Genomic DNA, 15,963 nt, shown 5'->3' with positions numbered 1-15,963 from the left:
CCTGATGGGGAGGGAGGCCAGAGAGACCTGAGATGGGTGGCGATTGCTGGGCGTGCTTAGAGCTCAGTTAATAGCCCAGAAGCCACACAAACACCCGCCTCACCTGGCCCTCCTCTCCCCCACCTCCAGCCACTCGGCCCAGGATGCAGGGAGGGAGGAGCGTGTTCTCCTGAGATCTCCCGTCACAAGGGAGGACCCAACACTCGCCTTTAGGAATGATGCTCGAAGTTATGCCATGATACTGCATGCTAAGGGTTTATCCATGTTTAGATGTTTACAAAGCAATTTCTAAAACTCTAACACAGAAGGATCCAGACCACAACACCCACAGGTAGAAAACAGAAGGGAAAGAAATAAACTCTGATATTAATACTGGCTGTCTTTCAGTGGTGGGCCTCTGGGTAAAACATATATTTTTGCCTCCTTTTCGGTGTTTTCCACATGTTTCTTAACGAGCATCTTTACATCATCTCGTTGTTTTCAAATGGCTGTGTTTGTCCAGGCGTCTGCGTATGCATTTAACCTATCATTCGCTGATTTAATAGTGCTATTTGGAAAGTGCTGTATTTTCACATTTAAATTTTATTTAGTTTTTGAGCAGGTAATACATTCACACGGCTTAGAATTCAAAAGGTACCCCAAAAAGGTATGAAGTGGAACTGCTACCCCTGTCCCCATCGTCCCCGGCCACCTGGCTCCCCTTTTGGAGAGAAAAGGTAGCCCCTGTTCTCACGTGTGCTTCTAGACACAGCATCTTGTTAGAAAACTGGGAAACAGACACATACTAAAAAATTTTTAGTGTTTATTTATTTTTGAGAGACACACACACACACACACACACACACACACACAGAGTGTGAGCGGGGGAGGGTCAGAGAGAGAGGGAGACAGAATCTGAAGCAGGCTCCAGGTTCCAAGCCCTCAGCACAGAGCCTGATGTGGGCCTCGAACTCACGAACGAGTGAGATCAGACCTGAGCCGAAGTCAGATGCTTAACCGACCGAACCACCCAGGTGCCCCAGGAAACAGACCTATATTTTTAAGGAAGGAGATGATCGATTTTCTTTTCTGCTCCAGGCCGACTCAGTCCTCCACTGAAGGCTGGCATTTTCCCAGCCTGGGGCAGGTGGTCTCTCTGACTCTAGAATGGAATGCTCTAGAACTTTTCCCTGGCAGCCCTCCTGACCTCTCATGCTGGCCAAGGTCTCAAGAACCCCTTTCTCTTTTCAAACAATCTATTATTCCTGATTAGCAATGCAATGCAAATGAAAACGTTATAGGAACATGTAATATAGAACATCCACTCTAATGCCCCCCTTAGACATAACCAGTGGGAACCTGTGGGTTAATATTTCTGCAGCGTTTTCTTTTTCAGGTGTCTATTTTTAAAAAGTAGGGTTGGACCGAGCAGCGTTGTGGCATTTTCCAATTTTTCACTTAATTTATCTTCACTTAATGTATCTGCCCATGCCAGTACAGAGAGATATTCCTCAGTAAGAATATCTGTTTTGGGGAGGTGCTTTGGGGTAAGAGAAGGAAAACCCTGTGTGCTCTGATGTCCCTTATTTCCAAGGGGGCTGGGACTGGTGAAGTCTAGGTGGGGGATGTCAGCCAAGCAAGGGGACTCAAGGTACCTGACGCTTTGCCTGGAAGGAGGGAGATGCAGAGGTTCCTAGAGTGGAGCAGAAATGACGAAGGGCTGCCTTGATCTAACCCATGGCACCTGTGATCCAGGCTTGCACTGGCTCAGTATTAGCTGGTGAGGGCCTGCGGAAACCACTTGGCTCACCTTCCTGAACTTTCTGTAGGCTCTCAAGATGTCAGAGCTGGCCGGGAGCCGGGAAGTCCCAAGATGAACACAGCCTTGGAGCCAGGAGGTCTGACCTGGTTACGGCCTGGTGGGACTCGTGATGCCTCCCGTTCCCCATCAGCAGGAGTTGAGGGTGGGGTGGATGTTAGCTCAGTAGACACCGGGTGATGTGCCATATTCTTTTCATTTGGTGACCTCAACTTACCCCAGAGCAACCCTGCATGGTAAGTGCTATTACCCCCATCCTACAGAAGAAGAACCAAAACTTAATGAGAGGAGACAATGTCCCTGAGTTCACCCAAATGATGAAGGCAGGAGCCAGGATCTGAACTCAGGGCTGTCGACTCTTGACCTCGCCTCTCTAAGGACCCGATGGCCTAAGATTCTATGCCTTATGCTGACTTCTCTACAAGGATAACCCCGGGGGATTGTGAGGGTGACTTCAGTGGGCTTGGGTCTGACTTTCTCTACATTTGGGCTTCTTGTCTTTCTTTATATTCCTCTGACACCCTTGAGCTGGAGGAGACTGGGTTTGAATCTTGCTCATCCTTGCGTCCCTAGCACCTGGGACATCGCTCTGCACACGGAAGCTCTCAAGAAATATTTGCTGAATGGTTTTAAATGGAAGTCATTCATCAAGCAACTTTTGAACTCCGGTTATATTTTGGGCACTGTCCTAGGTGTTAGGGACAAGGAGATAAGGAATAATACTGACTGGTATCCTCTGTCATGGGCTGGGTAGTTTGCTAAGAGTAGGGGTACATACACATATAATGTCAACTTGTTCGGTACCAACTTCAAAGCAACACTAATATAGTCCCAATTTCTATAGGAAAGAAGAGCTCAGAAAATGCAAGAAGATCAAGGTGAGGTAAAGGTCCAGAGTCGGGAAACCACAGAGCGCAGGTGCAAGGAACAGAACAGGTGAGTTTTCTTGGAACATCGGATGTAAAAGGGGAGGGGAGAAGAAGCCATCATGATTTGCACATAACGTGTCTTGTTAATTAGTTCGTCGGCTGCTTCTTTTGCATTTTTAAGGGAGACAGTCATATTACGTACATACATAATGACAAACTTGTCTCTTCCTCCCCCGACATTAAACTTTAATTTTTTTTCTTGTCTTATTACGTTGGCTACACCTGAGGTCTAAGGTTGGGTAGCGGTGACGACCCTGGATAACTTTATCTCAGTCCCGAATTGAAAGGGGGGTCTTTTTAATATTTCATCAATAAGGATGTGGCTTGATGAGTTTTTTTTTTTTTATCAGAAATGGAAGTTGAGATCAATCATATGTAACACTTTTAGGAACTACAGATTCTCTTGGACTCCCCTGCTTCCCAGACTTCAGCTGTTTGCTCTGCTCCAGCCACCACGGCGGCCAAGAGACTCCATGTGGGCCTGTGCGATTCTGCTGCCCAACGCCAATCAGCTACAAGCCCAGAGTCTCTGGCTTCTCTGGCCATTTCTGGACTTAGGACAAAGACCACACGATAAGGCATGGGTTCCTAAGAAGCTGCCAATGGCTTTCACAAGGCAACTGGAAATGCAGGAGAATGAATCCGGGAGGGGAACTTTGGCCAATGGGAAACGGAAGCTGAGGAGGGAGCTGGGCTGATGGATCCCATCTTTCCTCCTCTGATAGACTGCCCGGAGGCATGTCCATCTGGAGGCTCCCTGAGGGCTGAGCAGCCCCGTTGGCCAATCACTTGCTGTGCTTTTCCAAGAAACAGCGAGCCACATGACAACAACCCACGGCGCCTCGTCCTCTCCTGCCTCAGTCCCCGCTTCCCTCACGCTCCCTGCCCTGGCTTTGCACCTTCTATCTAGCTCCTTTCTCTTTTCTGGAGCCTGGGTGAGGGCATGTTTCGTACACCGTTTCAGCATTTACGGAGACACCCACACCACGTTCCGTCAACCGGTTAACGGCATGAATCCCGTGGCTACTTTGTCTGAAACGGGTTTGCATCCCTGGCATAAACCCTACTGGGCAGCTGGGTCTTTTCGTAGGTGTGTGGGGGTTTCCGCTCCACGCTGCTATCTACCTTGCGCGTGGCTGCGTGTGCACACCTGGGTATACAGGTAACGCGGCCTCTTGCGGCCGGGCCCCGCGAAGCCGCCTCTCTCAGCCTCCAGCCGTGTCTCTCCTCCGCGGATGAAGGCAGGCAGGCTGGCAGGCAGAGATGATGGAGGTGCTGGCAGCGGGTCTGAGGGGAGCTGGGAGGGGAGAGAGTGCAGAGAGGGAGGTAATTAGGAACCAGGCGGTATCACAAATCTCCCAGCCGCGCTGACACCCAGGGAGAGTGATCACACACTCGGAGTCAGCCCAGACAAGTGTGAAAGCCCTTCACTCCATCCCTAGGAAGAAGGAGGAAAGGAGAGACGCGGACCGGGCAGCCGGATGACAGCCCCGCCCCCCAGCACACCCACCAAGACAGCCATGACGTCACCTTCACACTCCCCCTCCCTCAGCCCCGACCTGGGTCAGGGAGCTGTGATTCAAAGGTATGGAGGGGGCAGCGGAGGGCCCTGCAAGACGAGGGAGAGGTCTTGGGAGGCTGTGCCCCAGAGAAGGAAGGTGAGGAGAGCCTTCATCATGGCATCCAATCAAGGCCAGGCGGATCTTCGCAAGCCCTCAACAAGCACAGACTGCTCCCGTCAGAGGTGGCAAGGCGTGCTTCCCACACTTGAAAAATTGGTCCCCAAGGAAAGTGGGAATTAACATCGGCGGCAAGACGCCCGCGTATGTGCTATTTCTCAACGGTCCTGCCATTTGCTTGATGAAGAAATGGAGGCTCAGAGAGGCTGAGGCCTTGGCCCAAGGACACACAGCTACCAAGCGGCGGGAGTGAGACCTGCCTACTTAGGAAGTCCTAGCCTCCACCACACCCTCCGCCTGCTCCCCTGGAATGGAAGGAGGAGCCCTGTCGATATGGGATAGGTTCTTGGAGGCATGGGGGTGTCAGAGGCAGGGAGATGGGCAAATTGCCCTTCGGGTCCCAAAAGAGATAGAGGATTATGACCTCTGTCCCCACCCCTGGCACCCCCTGGGCTAGCTTTGGCTCTGCCGAGGATGTCCGAGAGAGAAATCTTTTTGGGTCAGTGACTTTGGGTCCGTGGGAATTCCAGAACTAGGGATGTTTGCTCTTCCTCTGGTCATCGCACCTGGCAAGGTGGCCCAAGGGAGCAAACTTCACTGGCCCTGGCACACGGCCCCCGTGGGTGAATCAGGTTTGCACTATCATTTTCTCCTCAGGCCCGCCTCCTCCCTGGAGTGGACGCTGGGGGTCGGTAAGGAGGCGAAAACTGGGTCGGAGGGGTCAACACATGGAGGGCTCCCAGCCTCTCTCCGATCTCCTCTCCGAGCACTCTTCCCCCTGTTCACTCTGTTCCCAGAACATTCTAGAATGTCTCCTGACTTGGCGCCTGGGTTCCTGCTGTTCCCTCCTCCTAGAACGCTATTAGTTTTAAATCTTTCCTTGTCTGTTTTCTCTTCCACGAGTTCCCAGGTCAAATATCACCCTCTCAAAGAGCACCTCCCTGACCAAAGTAGCCTTCTATTACCCTTTCTTCCTCCACAGCATTTATTGCTAAACTCTGTAAACAAGTTGACAAAAAATAAGCACAATGATTTTCGCCTCCTCCTCCTCCCTTTCCCTGCCATTATGTGGTAGATTTCATAAGAGCTGAGACCTTGCTTGCCTTGATCATTGCCAAGGTGGGGGCTTGACACACAGCAGGTGCACAACAAAAGTATCTGTTGAATAAGTGACTCATTGAATTAACGAATGGAGACACACACGGGCTCTGGAGCCAGTAGACTCTGGAGTCAAATCCCAGCTCTGCTACGTATTAGCTACATGATCTTGGGCAAGTTACTTAACACCCCCGTGCCTCAGTTTCCCTACTTTTAAAAAGGGGGTGACAGCAGTCCCTTCTTCATGAGGCTGCTGGGCGCGTTCCACGAGACAACGTAGAGCGCCCCATACATTCCGCTGATCATCCGTTAACTACCTTACCAAGGAGGAGAGTAGGGCCCGGAGAAGGGTGGCTGGTCCTGGGTCCCAAAGTGCACCAGTGGGATTGCAGCTTAAACAGCCTGACTCCTGGCATCGCTTTCTTGAGGAGTTGGAACTCGATTCAGTAGGATCTGGCAGATGGATGGGTGTGCCCCTCGAGGAACTCACACCTGTGCTCCAGGAAGCAGGGGCAGGGATCACTCATAGCAACTCTGTAAGACAAACAGGACACCCTCTAAAGACCCTGCAAATCTGAATGAATGAGGGCTCCGCACAGACCTAGAGGGTCACACAAACTTGGCCTACGTAAGAAGGGCAAGTTCCAGAAGGACATGTGCAGTGGTCAGTGGTTCCCCATGGGGGGGCAATTTTGCCTCTCCACCCCCCACGGGCACATTGCACAATGTCTGGGGACATTTTTGGTTGTCACCACTTGGGGGGGGGGCGCTATTCGTATTTCGCGGGCAGAAGCCAGGGAAGCAATTCAACATCCTCCCATTTACAGGACAGCCGTCCTCACTCAAAGAACGATCTGGCCCCAAATGCCAGTAAAGCCAAAGCTGAGATACCCTGCAGCGGATAATGCCACTTCTAGAAGGCTCAAGCGTACATTAAGTAAACTATAGGCTGTTTAGGGATCTATACATTTTTAGCAAAAGCATAAGGAAATAAAGGCATTCCACCAGATTGGATTTTCCATGAGAACAAGGTTTTGGGGGAGAGGGGTCCACAGTGTTAGATGCTCCATAATTATGTTACATGCATGAAATAATGAGCAATGAACACTAATTTTAGGACAGTGATATTTCAGGGTGGGATGGGGATTTTTTTTTTACTAAGTCCTAAATATTTCATAATAAAAAAGTCCCCTGTGGGGACCCAAAGAAACAGTGCGTGCGTCCTGCCTGCCTTTAAGGACAAACTCATCTCAGATCTGGGCTCTCACACTCACTAGCTTTATGACATGGGCACGCTGCTTGTTTGGGGTCTAAATTTTCTGATCTGCAAGCTGAGGTCCTACCTCCTGTATTTACCACTCAGGGACACAGAGCAGCCCCAAGGAGATGCCAGCTGGAAAAACACTTGGCAAGGTCTGGGAAGGAGGTCTCTCTTGCACACACAATCCCCCTCCCCCACCAGCTCTAGCTCTTTGGAGAGAGTCAGCACTGAATCTTCAGTGGAGTCCTAGCAGGTGCATGGACACCACACGCATGTGAATGGGCTCAAAAAACTGTTAAGGAGGAATTTTTCTGAATTTTGGACAGAAGGCAGCCAGCAGTGGGGGAGAGGGTTAGAGGCAAGCAAGGCTGAGCATTTATTTATCTATCATCTATCTATCTATCTATCTATCTATCTATCTATCTATCTATCTAAATGTTTATTTATTTTTTGAGAGAGACAGAGCCTGAGTGAGTTAGGGGCAGAGAGAGAGGGAGACACAGATCCGAAGCAGGGTCCAGGCTCAGAGCTGTCAGCACAGCTCGAACCCACAAACCACGAGATCATGACCCAAGCTGAAGTCGGACGCTTAACCAACTGAGCCACCCGGGCGCCCCAGGGCTGAGCATTTATATGTGCGTGTGAGGATGTGCGCGTGTGTATGTGTGACTATCAGGGACTACGTGTGTGTACGCCTGGGTCTAGGCATGTGTGCGAGGGTGCATGGGAGCTTGTGTGCGGTCTATGTGCACGTAGGTGTCTGCATGATCATCTGATGACGGTGTGTGCTGTTGTGTGTGTGTGTGAGTGGATGTGCACGCATCTTTGGTGTGTGATTGTGTACGCATGTGTTGTGCGTGGTTCTGTGTGTGGAAATGTAAGTGGGTGGATGAGTGCATAAACTCCTCATCAGATACACGTGTGTGCATGTGAATGTGGACCAGTGTATACGTATTTGTGATTGTGTGCATATAAATGTCTGTATTCTTCTACAGATAGGTGTCTCAGTCTTCCTCCCTCTCTCCCTTTCTTCCACCTCTCTCCATCTCCCTTTTGCTCAGGTGTCCAGGCCTAGGAATGGCGGGGCCTCCCTGCTTCCCCGGCTTTGGGTACTCCCAGCAGGTGGGAGGCAGCTCTGGACAGACTCCTAGCAGGTGAAATATCCCTCTCCAGCCCCTACTGAGCCCAGGCCAGAAAGGAATTCCCTGCAGGCTCTTCCCTAATCCCCCACTGAGTCCCTCCCCCACTCACCTCTCCACATCTCCCAGGACAAAGGACCCTTTTGGTTCTGTATTCACGGGTGGTCACATTCCTCACAGCTTGACTCAGAATGGGGTGGGGGGAGGCAGCGACGTTTCTGGGGGGGGGGGACAGTTGGGCAATCTCTATTAGTCTTGGTTTCCTCCCCTGAGAAATGGGGGAAGACACTGCAGAAAAATCAGCAGGCAAACCTATATTGCCATTGTGGTTACGTTTTATCAACCTCCTCCTTTGGCCAACTCAGGATATGTTTACTGAGAACCTACTCTGTGCCAGCTTCTCTACTAGGGACTGAAAACCTGAGATGAACGAAAGGCATTTCTCCATCTCGGGGAGTCCATGATGGCGTTGGAAGAGAGAGGGAACCACCGAGAAACAGGTCACTAGAATCCTAGATTGGACATGTTACCAGGAGGCAGGTGGAGGATTAAACACCTTGCCACGGCTCCAGCTTACCTGCCTGATTAAAGTCAACGTTTCTTAGCATGTCATTCGAGGCCCCTTATGATGGAGGGAGGCACAACTGGGGAGGCTTTCTGGAGGCGCAGGTGTGTGAGAGAGAATCAGACCGTGACGAACAGGTATTTGGGTAAGTGGAGAGGGAAGGAGGGGCCTTCTGGAAGACAGATCGTGGCTTAAGAAAAGAGTGTGGCTGCCGGACCTTGCAGTCTGGCTGGTCCACAAGAGATGGGGTTGGCCTGGTGACAGATCCCATGTATTGATATCCGTGCCCGGGTGGGGGATGTTCCAGTTGACAATGTGACTTCACCCCTGTTACTTCACCTTTTTTTTTTTTTTTAATTTTTTTTTTTTTTAACATTTATTTATTTTTGAGATAGAGAGAGACAGAGCATGAACGGGGGAGGGTCAGAGAGAGAGGGAGACACAGAATCGGAAACAGGCTCCAGGCTCTGAGCGGTCAGCACAGAGCCCGATGCGGGGCTCGAACTCACATACCGCGAGATCGTGACCTGAGCCGAAGTCGGACGCTTAACCAACTGAGCCACCCAGGCGCCCCACTTCACCTTTTCCTTGACCCAGTGAGGGGTGTGCCCATCTGGCGAACGAAGAGAAGGAAGAAACGGGAAAAAGTGGTAACGCAACTGGGATGAGCCCAGCCTTGGCGCCCCTGTATGGGGAAACACTTGGTGAATACCTCGAGACCCCAAGGCTGGAAGGTATCTTTGGGGATGGCACGTTCCTGCTTTGTCTATAAATGCTTATGTTTTGACTTTATCATCAAATAAATGTTACCACTAGGGACACACTTATGTTCCTGGCTCCCCCATTTATCTGGTCACCCATCCATCCACCCCACTATCCATCTTCCTATCCACCATTACTATACATCCACTCATCTATCCACTCACCTTTTCACCCACCTGCCCACCCATCCATCTACCCACCCAACCGCCCACCCACACATACCGTCACCCATTCATCTCCCTACCTACTATCCACCCATTCATAATCTGCCTATTCATCTTCTGTCTGCCCGTCCATCCATACGCTTCTCTGTCAATGCGTTCCTATCCATTCACCTACCCGTTTATCCATTCGTCTACACATCCGTCCAATTACCAATCACCCCTGTACTATCCACCCATCTGTTTGTCCAACCAATCACCCATCCATCCAAACATTCAACTGACAGCCTTGGCACTAAGTCACTCATCCACCCACCTATCCACCCACCCACTCAATATTCCTGGGTTCAGACTCGGCAAGATGATCCAAGTGGGTCTAACCCAGCCATCGCTGTGGGCTTCCGGGACTCGGGCTGGGATATTCTAAAGACCAACCCACATGCCGAGGCCCCGCGGGGATGCGAGGTGGAGGCGGTGGGGGTGGCAGTAACTTAAATGCAATCTCTTCTGGGGTGTAAAGGTCACCCACGCACTCTTTCTTCTGGGCCCAGCGGTAAGAATTTTGGTACTGAAGAAAGTGGGAGAGACGGAGAGACAGAAACCTGGGGGGGGGGGGGAGAGAAGAGAGAGGAAAAGAAACTTGGTGAGCAAACTAGAGAGGGGGAGAGAAAGAGGGAAATTTATAGAGAAATTGGAAGTGGGATAGAGACGACACGGAGAGACCTAATGCGGGGGGGGGGGGGGGGGGGAGAAGAATGAAGAGACAGCTTGGAATAGCCTATCTTACCTTTGGTGGGGGAAGGAGGGGGAGGGAGAGAGGTCGGAGGGCAGGGGAAAGCGGAGGCGAGAGGGTCCCAGTGTCACGGCCCGGGCCCCTCGCTGGGCACCGGGCTCCCCGGAAGTCCCCGCGGCCCCGGGAAGCCACCCCCACGCGGGGAGGACGCGGCGCGGGGCGCTCGGGAACCGCGGTCGCGTGGGCTCGGCCGGCCGCGCCATCAATTAGGCGGTCGCCGGGCCTGGCGAGCGGCAGCGTCTGTGGAAATTACCTTTTAATTTCTTAATTACATTGTCCTCACCTGCAGCTCAACCCGCCTCCGAGAGGCGCGCGCAAAGCCGCTTCCCGGATCCCTTCCCCCGGTGCCATAAATTAGGACGCCGCCCGCCCGCGCGCCCTGGTGGTCCCCGCGCCCCCCGCGCCCCCCGCGCCCCCGCGCCCCGCCCACCGGCTGTTTTAACCTCGCGGGGCACCTTCGAGGAGCGTCGCCAGTGGCCTTCCCCTCCCCCACCCCGCCTCATCTCCCCAACCTGGGGAGACCCGAGACCCGTCCCAGGCGCAGGGTGGGGGCGCTGGGCAGCCAGACCTGAAATCTCCAAACCAGGCCTTTGCTGGATGGAGCGCCTCCACCTCTCAGACCCTCGGTTTCCCCGTCGTCGGTCACATGGAAAGGAAAGTAGCGCCCCTTTGTCTGGACCGGGAGGCTTAACGGAGGAAAGCGGAAGCGCTTAGTCCCAGAGTGCTCTCAGACTGCTGGCTATTGTGCATTGACGCGCTTAACGAGTGGGTTTTGAGTACCTACTATGGATGAGGCGTTCCAGAAGTCTCTGCAGACACAGAGGTGAACAAAACAGTGTGTGCCTATTGATGAGGATGACGACGATGGTGATGATGCTGACGAGGGTGGTAGGGTTCGGTGGCTCAGTCCGTGCGACTCTTGATTTCGGCTCGGGTGACCGTCTCACGGCTCGTGAGTTCAAGCCCCCCATCAGGCTCTGCGCTGACAGTGTGGAGCCTGCTTGGGGTTCTCCTCTCTCCCTCTCTTTCTCTCTCTCTCTCTCTCTCTCGCTTTCTCTCTCTGCCCCCCCCCCCCCAAATAAATAAATAAACTTAAAAAAAAAAAAAAAAGAAATGCGAATTTTCGGGGCCTACCCTGAGACTTACCAAATCGGAATCTCTGGGGTCAAGGCCAAGGAATCTGTATCTTCACAAGCTCCCCAGGAGATCTCTATGCTCACTAACGTTGGAAAAGGACTGTCATCACCGAAGCAGAGTTTCTTTGTTCATTGCCTTTTAAAGACCATCTTGATGTGGGGCGCCTGGGTGGCTCAGTCGGTTAAGCGTCCGACTTGGCTCGGGTCATGATCTTGCGGTTTGTGGGTTCAAGCCCCACGTCGGGCTCTGTGCTGACAGCTCGGAGCCTGGAGCCTGCTTCGGATTCTGTGTCTCCTCTCTCTGCCCCTCCCCTGTTCATGCTCTGTCTCTCTCTGTCTCTCAATAATAAATAAAACATTAAAAAAAAAATTTAAAGACGATCCCGATGAGGGGGGTTGAGATTGCACTTGGGCTGAGACCTCAGCATTTTGGGGTCTCAGGCCTTGGCCACTGCCTGGGTTAGAGCCCGTGCCTTAGTCCAGGCTCACCCTGGAATCGCCTGGATGACGTTGAGAAGGTCCAGGTGCCCAGGTCCCATCGCGGATGGATCCGATCTGAGTTTCTAGGAGAGGGTCCTGAGCATCAACCTTTTCAAGGCTGCCAGGCGATTCCGATGTTCAGGGAGGGAGGGCTGACAGCAACCACCAGTGGGAAGGAGACCAGAATGGGAAGTCAGTGGTCTTGTTTCCAAGGTCAGTCCTGCCACTAACTCACCAGTTGGGGCCAAACGTGTGACCCCTCCCGGTGGCCATATTCTTTCGGTTTATCGTACGTCTGAGGCATTGGGGGAGAACATGAAGAAAAGGCAGATTCTACGTGGGACCTGAGTCCTGGCATTTGATCCCTACGTAGGGTTGAGGCAGGACCTGAGAATATGCATTAAAAAAAAAAAAAAGCCAGCACATGAACTTTACCATAAAGCCTCAAGCTTTGAGCAATCTTAAGACCCGTCAGAGCAGACAAGTTGACCTGCTTGAATCCTACATCCCAACTGTGGTTGTCTCCTTTGTGTCATATCCCCTCGCCTAACTTAGCCCTGGCCCCCTCTTTTGAGTGTTTTTTTAAAAATTCCTCTATGTTCATGTTCCATGATAAATAATTTTTATTGTTTTAAAGTTTATGTACTTCGAGAGAGAGAGAAAAAGTGTGAGTGGGGAAGGGGCAGAGAGAGAGGGAGAGCGCAAGAGTCCCTCCGTGATAAATAATTTTTAAATATTAGTTGAGGAAGATAAGTTTTGGAGGGGTGGTTTGAGGGAGAAGGCACCCACTATATATAATTACCCTTACCCAAACTCTCAGAAATGCTGGAACTAAGCTTCTGTTTCAAGGAAGGGAGACACGTTAGAGGGGCACCTGGGTGGCTCAGTTAATTAAATGTCTGACTTCGGCTCAGGTCATGATCTCGCGGCTTGCGGGTTCGAGCCCCGCGTCGGGCTCTGTGCTGACAGCTCAGAGCCTGGAGCCTGCTTCGGATTCTGTGTCTCCCTCTCTCTGCCCCTCCCCCACTCGCTCTCTGTGTCTCAAAAATAAACACTAAAAAAAGAAAAAAAAAAGAAAGGGAGACTCATTAGAGACAAGAATGACTGTCCTGCCTTAAGCAACTGGCAAACCAGATAACATAGAACAACAGTTTCAGATGTTGGGCACTAGGCAGCCCCGGTCTCTGCTCCCCAAGAGAAAAAAGCAACCGAGATAAGCCTGATGAGAGTTGCTGGGCCGCAGGGGAAGGCAAAGCCAAAGAATTGGGTGGTTTCTTCAGCCCAACTCAAGGCAGAGACCAGAGTTCGGGGATTCCAAGATGGCTGGCATCTGTGGGACAGAGTGCTTGAGAAGAGAGATCTTCATGGGGAGAAACTTCCAGAAACCTGCAGAGGCCTGTCCTCAGGTCTTTAGGTCTGTGCACATGAGAGAGGAAACTTTTGGAGGCCAAGGGAAGGAAGAACCCTTAAATGGAGCAGAGAACAATGTCTGGGTCTTACGTAGCAGGAGAATAGTTCTCTTCCCTTTGGCCAGAGTGAAAAGACCCCACAATAGACAGGGCATGAGGTACGAGCCTCAGAAAGAGTATTGCCTTAAAAGTGGTGATAAATTATCCCTAGATTAAAGACTGCTCCAGAATTGCCCTAAGGCAGCTCAAAGGTAAGATTCAAAAAGGCACCTCTGACTCCCAGTGACTTAGCTCTGTGCCGGGAACCCAACTCGGCACTATTTACAGGAATTTAGCAAAACTGAGCCGCCGACAAGGAAAAGTCACGACACACAGCACCCGGTCACGAAGGTCACGTAAGGAAAAATTCAGAATGTGGGCAAGGCTTTATGGACAAGGATGGGCCCCAAAGAATTGTTTATTGGGGTGAAAAATCAGATGCAAACAAAATGTCCAATCGCAGGATAAAAATAAACGGTGGTATATGCATAGGATGGATTGCTGTGTCCATTATTAAAATAATTTAAAAACGTCGAAACCCCCGCCCCTTGATAAAATACCCACTGAAAGGCAAGGAGTGGGATGTGGGCTCCGGAGCCCAGATGCCTCGCTTGAACCCTGGCTTTGCCCACACACGGGCTGTGTGGTGTCTGGAAAGTCTTAGACTCTGTGAGCCTCGGTTTTCTCATCTATACAACACAGCTGCCGATAACACCTACTGCGGAGGATGTTGCCAGGACTAGATAAAATAACACTAGTAAAATGCTTAACCTCTGGCATGTCACAAGCAGATGATAATTACTCGCTGAGGTCATTTGCTGTTCCCCAAGTCTATATACAGTGGGAGAGTTAGGTTTAAAATTCTATGTGAGAGACAAAACAGAAGTACGTGAACGTACTTGGTTATCTCGGGGTGATGGGAAGGCAATGCCGAGATTAGAAATGGAGAGTTTTGACATGGAGCGGAAAGGACAAGAGATTAGATTGACAGACACGCGAGAGGTGTGGCAAAAGTCAGGGGGGTCCAAGGGCAGCGGACCCTCCCCAGGCTGAGCCGGGGGAAGGCAACTCCTGGGGGAGCAAAGATGGGGAGAAAGGGGTGTGGGGACCATCTTTAGAGAATGATGAATTGACTAGTGGGGATGTGCATGATGGAGAGTGGCGGGAAAGAAAGACGGGAAATGTCTTAAATGTCTTAACAAACGTAGAGCCATGAAAGCCTCAGGTAGGAACTATTTTAAGTGTCATTTTCTAAGGAGAAAACCCAGGCGCAGACATGTTGAAAGGCTTAATTAAAGTCCCCACAGCTGGTGGGTGGTGGGGCCAGGACTCGAACCCTGGGCAGCCTGGCTCCAGAGCCCATAATCCCGGCCACAACATGACACTGTGAATATCTGGCTGGAAAATTTGGCTATTTTCTCTTTGCAATCAGAAGCCACGGATGCTTTCATAAAAGAAATGGAGAGTGACCAGCCAAAACGCAATCCTGGCTCCACGTGAGAATAATTGCTTTTTCCTTCCTTCCTACCTCAAAAGATATTCAGGAAGAAACCAAAGGTGATCTATTGGCCACGGGACAGGAGATTGGATTTAACCCATCAACTCTGACCCTCCTGGAGAAGCAAAGCATTTCCATTGTGAGCTGTAGATTTCTTGTCTTAATAATGATGGGGGGTATGGGGATGGGGGTATGTCGGGGGCGGGGCGGGGAGAAGGGAGTGTTTCTAGCTGGGGGGCAAAAAAAACCCCCAAAATTTTATCTCAGCCTCAAGTGGAGATCGGCCGTGCCAAAATATCTGTATTATCGATAACAATAACGATGGCGATTATTATATTTTATTTTTCAATCGTGGTAATTATGGTACATTAAATCATTAGCATTCATTATTCCTACAATGTGTAATTAGGACAATGGTAGATAGATTGCTCTTGACTGTAATGAAGTTTTTATAATTGTCATTTATTGGCATCAAATTACCTTTCTTAAAACGAATCTGAACATCACACTCTTAATTCTGGGGAGGGGGTAGCAATTATTTTTAATTAATGTTTCTTGTTTGTGCCACGCAGGGGGAGCTGTCTGACCAATCCAATTCTCCGTGTCTGCGAGGGAGTTAACCAAGAATATCAAAGGCATTCTTGAATCGGTCATCTATCACGAAACATTCTCCTCCTCCCGTCCCCCACCCTGCTCCCATCATCCCCCTCCTCCCGAGCAGCAGTGGCCACAGGGGAGAAAAAAACCCCCAACCATTTACCAACATGATTAGCAGAGGAGACAAGGGACGGTGACGCAGATTATTTAAGCCAATTTGTTGCCAAGTGTGAGAAGAATATGTTTTTTCTCCTTCAAAAATGGCTGAATAGCCAGCCTCTGTCTTCGAGGACGTGGGCGTCGGGGTGGGGGTGGGGGGCTTGGGGTTATGTGGTCTGCAAATCGTATCGTGGGTGGGGAGTCCTTCTCCCGCTCCCCCCTCATCCGATAATTGGCCGAGGCGGCCTTTGCAAAAATACGAATCTACATCTTGTTTCTACTGTTGTGGTATGAAATCGCCTGTATTTGACTGCTTTTGACCTGCAAAAATGGCGATTTAATGGCTCAGATGAATCTACCCACTGCAGTGGTAATCAATGAAATGACTCCTCCCCGAAGATGATGATTGCGAGGGAGAGCAAGGCCATTAGTTTTTAGGCGACTGGATGAGGAAGAAGGG

At 50.9% G+C, this 15,963-nt stretch overlaps 2 long non-coding RNA genes across 2 annotated transcripts; one reads left to right on the top strand and one right to left on the bottom strand.

Annotated features, from left to right (window-relative positions):
- Positions 1-818: 818 nt before the first annotated feature.
- Positions 819-10,826, bottom strand: LOC131489326 (uncharacterized). The gene is made up of 3 exons (XR_009250486.1): positions 10,754-10,826; positions 5,827-6,038; positions 819-4,024 (listed from the first exon to the last, which is right to left on the bottom strand). It is a non-coding gene; the product is annotated as an uncharacterized LOC131489326 (long non-coding RNA).
- Positions 10,672-15,638, top strand: LOC131489325 (uncharacterized). Its single transcript, XR_009250485.1, has 3 exons — positions 10,672-11,008; positions 14,786-14,886; positions 15,320-15,638. It is a non-coding gene; the product is annotated as an uncharacterized LOC131489325 (long non-coding RNA).
- The last annotated feature ends 325 nt before the right edge of the window (positions 15,639-15,963 follow it).

This window comes from Neofelis nebulosa, chromosome 11 (genome assembly GCF_028018385.1).
Source record: "Neofelis nebulosa isolate mNeoNeb1 chromosome 11, mNeoNeb1.pri, whole genome shotgun sequence".
NCBI classification, from domain to species: Eukaryota; Metazoa; Chordata; class Mammalia; order Carnivora; family Felidae; genus Neofelis; species Neofelis nebulosa.
Note: the sequence above shows the minus strand (reverse complement) of the source record. Positions and strands in the feature narration are given on the sequence as shown.